The sequence below is a fragment of the Garra rufa genome, chromosome 14 (genome assembly GCF_049309525.1).
Source record: "Garra rufa chromosome 14, GarRuf1.0, whole genome shotgun sequence".
Classification (NCBI taxonomy): domain Eukaryota; kingdom Metazoa; phylum Chordata; class Actinopteri; order Cypriniformes; family Cyprinidae; genus Garra; species Garra rufa.
The window spans coordinates 34,816,495-34,822,707 of record NC_133374.1 but is presented as its reverse complement, the minus strand read 5'-3'; positions in this window follow the sequence as shown (position 1 = coordinate 34,822,707).

Here is a 6,213-nt window from a genome sequence, read left to right as displayed (position 1 = left end):
GCTGAAAAACTAAAGAATTTGTGGGACCTGAAGGATTTCTCTGAAGAACAGCAGGCAGTTTAAATGTTCAGGACAAACAAGGGACTCATGAACAACTATCACTAAACAAAAAAAAAAAACACAGCTGTGGATCATTCAGGTAACAACACAGTATTAAGAATCAAGTGTATGTAAATTTTTAAACAGGGTCATTTTTATAAATTTAACTATTATTTTCTCTTGTGGATAATATATGTTAACATTGTTTATGTGAAATATTTTATTCAGATCAGTACTAAATAAAAAATAACATGCATTTTGTATGATCCTTTTATTTTGGTAAAATAATTAACTTTTTGCAGATTCTGCAAGGTGTATGAAAACTTTTGACTGTGTAAACATCAGGATGTAAACCCTGATTGTCAGCATAAATCCTGGTCTACTTTGCAAGTAGTATGTACTTAAAGTGCCTCAAACGCAACTCTTTCCATAAGTCACTGATGACATCGTGTTGTACTGACATCTCAGTTAAACTTCCACACATTCAAAATGCATTAAATGCATTGCATTTAGCTACTTTTAGCTATATTTTTACTCAAGTGCCAAATGCATGGCATCGTTTCATTGGGTATGATAGTATGTCTTGATATAGTTGAAGAACTTTTTGCAGATCTTATGATATGCCCTCAGAAAACCACCAGCTAACCAGCTAAACACACACCTGCATTGAACCCAGAGCAGCGTGTAAACGTATGTGCATAAGTTGTAATGCAATACAGTTTTTCTTTTCCAGTGTTACAAAAATGTTATGAAAAATGCAAGGTTCTCCCATTTCCTGCTCTCCCTCTCATCAGTCCAGAGAAGTGAAGGATGGGGTGGAGGGATTAATACTCTTCCGCTGGCCACCAAGATGATGGATGGACAGATGTGGAGAAGGACAGAGGGAGGTAAGAGAGAAGGCCAAGGGAGGAACGCTAAGCCAAGTGCTCGATAAATCTAATGGAATGTCTGCTTTGCATCAGGCACTGACAGACTGTTGCAGAGGTGTTATGATGAATGACTGGTTTACCGCTTGCTGATTGGACTGAATTTCATGTTTTTGCTGTATGTGAAGGAAGAGCAGCACACAAACTCTAGTCTTTGTGCATAGTGTTTTACCGTGTGAGTTTATGAGTATACGCTGATGGGTAATAGGATCCAGATCAGTCCGTACAGTATGAGAGCGGCAGTTTCTGAAGGACCTGCTGACCTGGGAACAGTTGTAATTTGAGGAGGGGTTTGAAATATGGCTGCAGTGTTTGAAGTTGCCAGCCAAAAAAGGGGCAGGTGTGGTTTTTATTATTTTTTTCTAAATCGCTATTCTGATGTCAACACTTTTAACTTTCCACTTTAATCAACAGACATATTGTAATTACAACAGCAAATGTATATTTTCTGAAACAATAACAAAGGCTCTGGTATGCAAGTACACTAGTTTTGTAGAACAGTGTGCAGTACGGTGGAAAACCGTATTGAACATTGTATGTAATTTTACAGTTGTATACCGTAACAATATAAAAGAACATAAAATTTACAGTGAATCAGTTTTGTACATTAGGGTTGTATGTTACATCTAATGGTGGTAAATTAATGTATTGCATTATTTGTTACCATGATGGTGTTTAGTGTTTGTGTGAATGGCACTATGCACCTTCTATATACAGTATCTCACAAAAGTGAGTACACCCCTCACATTTCAGCAACCATTTTAGTATATCTTCTCAAGGGACAATACTATAGAAATGAAACTTGTATGTATTTTAGAGTAGTCAATGTGCAGCTTGTATAGCAGTATAGATTTACAGTCCTCTAAAAAAATAACTGAACATACAGCCGTTATTGTCAAAACAGCTGGCAACAAAAGTGAGTACAAGTGATAACAGCAGTATGTTGTTTAACCATGCAAAGCCACATGTCCTATTTATCATGTTTATATTTTGTCTGCCTGACAGGACCATACAAAGTGGTGTATCTTGTATTAGAGCAGTTAAAATTTGGTACAAAGTACAATTTTTAAGTACAATTCTCTCATACTGACCACTGGATGTTCAACATGGCATCTCATGGTGAAGAACTCTCTGAGGATTTGAGAATTAGAATTGTTGCTCTCCACAAAGATGGCCAAGGCTATTAGAGGTTCAGTAACACCCTGAAACCGAGTTCAGGGTCATACAGAGGTTTTCCAAGATGGGTTCTATTCGGAATAAGCCTTGCAAGGGTCGATCAGCGAAGTTGAGCACTCGTTTTGTGTATCAGGTGCAGATTCTGGCCTAAAAAAACATATGCATGAGTGCTTCTAGAATTGCTTTAAAGGTTGCAGAAGTAGAAGGTCTGCTTGTCAGTGCTCAGACCATATGCTGCACTATGCAACAAGTTGGTTTGCAAAGGCGTCCTCCCAGAAGGAAGTCTCTTCTGAAGCTGGCTCCCAAGAAAGCCTGCAAACAGTTTGCTGAAGACAACCTGTCCATGAACATGAATTACTGGAAACATGTCCTGTGGTCTGATGAGACTATAAGATAAACCTGTTTGGCTTAGATGGTGTCTGGCATGTGTGGCGATGCCCTGCTGAGGAGTACCAAGAAAATGGTGTCTTGCCTACAGTCAAGCATGGTGGTGGTAGCATCATGATCTGGGGCTGCATGAGTGCTGCTGGTACTGGGAAGCTGCAGTTCATTGAGGGAAACATGGATTATATTGTGTACTGTACATTCTGAAGCAGAACATAATGCCTTTCCTCCAGAAACTAGGCCCAACTGCAGTTTTCCAACATGATAACGACCCCAAACACACCACTAAGATGACGACTGCCTTGCCGAGGAATCTGAAGGTGAAGGTGATGGGGTGGCCAAGTATGTCTCCAGATCTAAACCCTATTAAGCATCCTCAAGCGTAAGGTGGAGAAGCACCATGTGTCTAATGTCCAGCAGCTCTGTGAGGAGTGAAAGAGGATCTCCGCAACAAGCTGTGTCAAGTCAAGTCAAGATTATTTATACAGCACTTTTAACAATACAAGTTGTATCAAAGCAACTTTACAGTATTACAATAGGACAATAGTGTGTCAGTAATGCAAAAGTTCCATGTTGCTGTGCAGCTCTGGTCAATTCCATGCCCAGGATGATTAAGGCAGTGTCAGATAACGATGGTGCTAACACAACATATTGACACTTTGGACAAGTTCACTTAGGGTGTACTCACTTTCGTTGCCAGCTATTTTAACGATAATAGCTGTATGTTAAATAATTTTCAGGGGACACTAAATCTATACTGCTATACAAGCTGCACGTTGACTACTCTAGAATATATCCAAGTTTCATTTCTATAGTATTGTCCCTTGAGAAGAAATACTGAAATGGTTGCTTAAATGTGAGGGGTGTACTCACTTTTGTGAGATACATTATGTTAGTATTTAAAGGTTGCTTGTGATGGGCTTTGGTTCATCATTGATTTTCTCATTACCACCTGCTTTTGGTGGCTTTGGTGCTTTTGGTGTTACATAGATACAAAACAGATTTCAGTACTTCAATACGTTGGTATATTAACATTATATCAGTTAATGAAGTTACGGTATTTAAGTGTAAATTTAAAGTTAAAACTGTAAAACCTAAAACGTTGCTACCGTATTTTTGACGGTACTTCTGGCCACCACAGCTTGGCTTTTTTTTACCGTAAATTTTACAGAATTGTTTTACAGTGTAGTAGAGGAACCTACCCTTAACCATTTAACAGGTTTTTACATTTTTTTTACATTCTTTTATCAGTAAATTCACAGTCGTTTTTTACTGTGTATAATTTAATATGTGGTAAACTGATACTATTAGTTTAAAGATCTATTATATGCATGACATAACCCATAAAAGTAGATTTGTTGGTATATAGTGATGTATAAAAGTTGGTTCAGTGATGTTAAACAATATTTTTGAAATAACTAAAAAATGTGATTTTAGATATTACTATTTTTCGGTTTAGTTACTGATGGTCCTGCTGACCTGGGAACTGTCTTTGAGAAGGGGTTAAAAATGGGGTTAAAACAGGGTGAACTCCAAAAATGTTATACAATACAATACAATACAATGATTCACGTCAGTCAGATAGGGGAAAATTTGCTGAATACGGTATAATTTCAAGATGTGCTAACATTGTTTAAATTAATTTTAATTATGCAGACTTAACAAAGCCAACGTATTTTTTACCATACATACTATTTGTCTAAATCCGTAACCTAACATCAATATTTCTGACAAAACTTCAGTCTGACTGACTTGTCTAATAGACTTTTTGGTTCTTAGTGCAGCAATCAAATAGGCCAAATGCAACTGTCTAACCCTCAATCCTGTATTTACGATTAATAATCTTAAAACTTAATCTAATCTTAAAAATTCTCTTTGAGATAGCATCCTACCAAACTGTTCCATGATAAGGATGCATTTCAAATCTGTTCCCACTGTAATAGGACTTAATTTCACAAGCAGATCTTTTCTGACACGGGACATGTCTGCGCCACGTATTTGTACAATGCATGGCATCCCTGTTTACACAAGTGTGTGTACTTTTGTTTCAGACTGCATGTGTGTTTTCAATCAGCATCTGTAGTCATCTGTAAGTGTCGTTGTGCTGTGACCTGGCTAAGATCAGATAAAGTATGGCTTCACCCCTCCCCTCCGCCTGCCGCCCTGCTCCATTTGTTATGGAGTAGCTGTCGGGGCGCTGTGATTGGTTGTTGTGGTAGACAGATAGCCGATAGGCCCTGATTAATAGTTGTGGCTCTGGCACTTGCTCATTGATCAAGGGAACAGACTAAAGAGAGAGAGAGAGAGAGAGAGAGAGAGAGTGTTCTACAACATACTCTAAGCTTTTGCTTATCTGGTTGCAGTGATGAGATAAAGCCTGTTTGCAGGCTGCTTTTATGAAATGTAATTCATATGATGTTATTTACAGTACAGACTGGGTAAAAATATATTAGCATGTGTTTTGCTAACAAGTCTATGGATAATGTGTGTGATGCATAGCTGTTATATAGTCCTGTACAAAAAAAGTAAGTCACAGAAAAGAAACATTTCCAATGACCTGTGTCATGCAAACAAATATATGTTTATATTATTATTGAAACATTATACTGTGTACTATGCAGCAACATAGATTTTAGTTTTATTATTATTTAACTATTTATTTACAAAATACAACATTCATCAATGGCCATAAAATTGATAAAACAAACAAAACTAAATACATTGATAAAATACAGAAACAATTAATTGTAATATAAAGTTTTTTCATGATTATTTACTATATCGTTATTGGTTTTACTGACACAAATTGACAAAAGTAAAAGACGAAACAGTGTCAATGTTTTACATTGCAAAATTCAAGCAAACATAAAAGTGATGCTGGTGTTATTTCTGGGAGCAACATATATTTTATTTATTATTTCTTTACAATATCTTTGTTTTTTAATCTTTTATGGAAATATAAAAGGCAAAGCAATGTCTGTAAAAAAATACAAAAAACTGTAATATAGTGAAATGTTAATGAAATTTAAAATATTGTTTTTCTTTTTTTTATTATACTTTAAAATATAATTTATTCATGTGATGCAAAGCTGAATTTTCAGCATCATTACTCCAGTGTTCAGTGTCACACGATCCTTCAGAAATCATGCTAATATGCTGATTTATTTTTAGTGTTGGAAACAGTTGTGCTGCTTAATGTTTTTATTTTTATTTTTTGGAACCTGTGATACTTTTATCAGGATTCTTTGATAAATAAAATGTTAAAAAGAACATCATTTATTTAAAATAGAAAACTTTTGTAACAATAAGATTTGGGGTTAGTAAACTTTTTCTTTCTTTCTCTCTGTGAAAGAAATTAATACTTTTATTCAGCAAATTGTTAATCAGTGTTAAATTGATAAAAAGTGATAGTAAAGACTTAAATTGTTTAAATAAATGCTGTTGTTTTAAACCTTTTTATTTATCAAAGAATCCTAAAAAAAAGTATAACAGGTTCCAAAAAAAAAAAAAAAAAAAAAAATATTAAGCAGCACAACTGTTTCCAACATTGATGGTAAAAGTAATATATCAGCATAATTTCTGAAGGATCATGTGACACTTAAGACTGGAGTAACAGCTGATAAAAATTCTGCTTTGCATCACAGAAATAAATTATATTTTAAAGTATATTAAAATAAAATTATTTTTA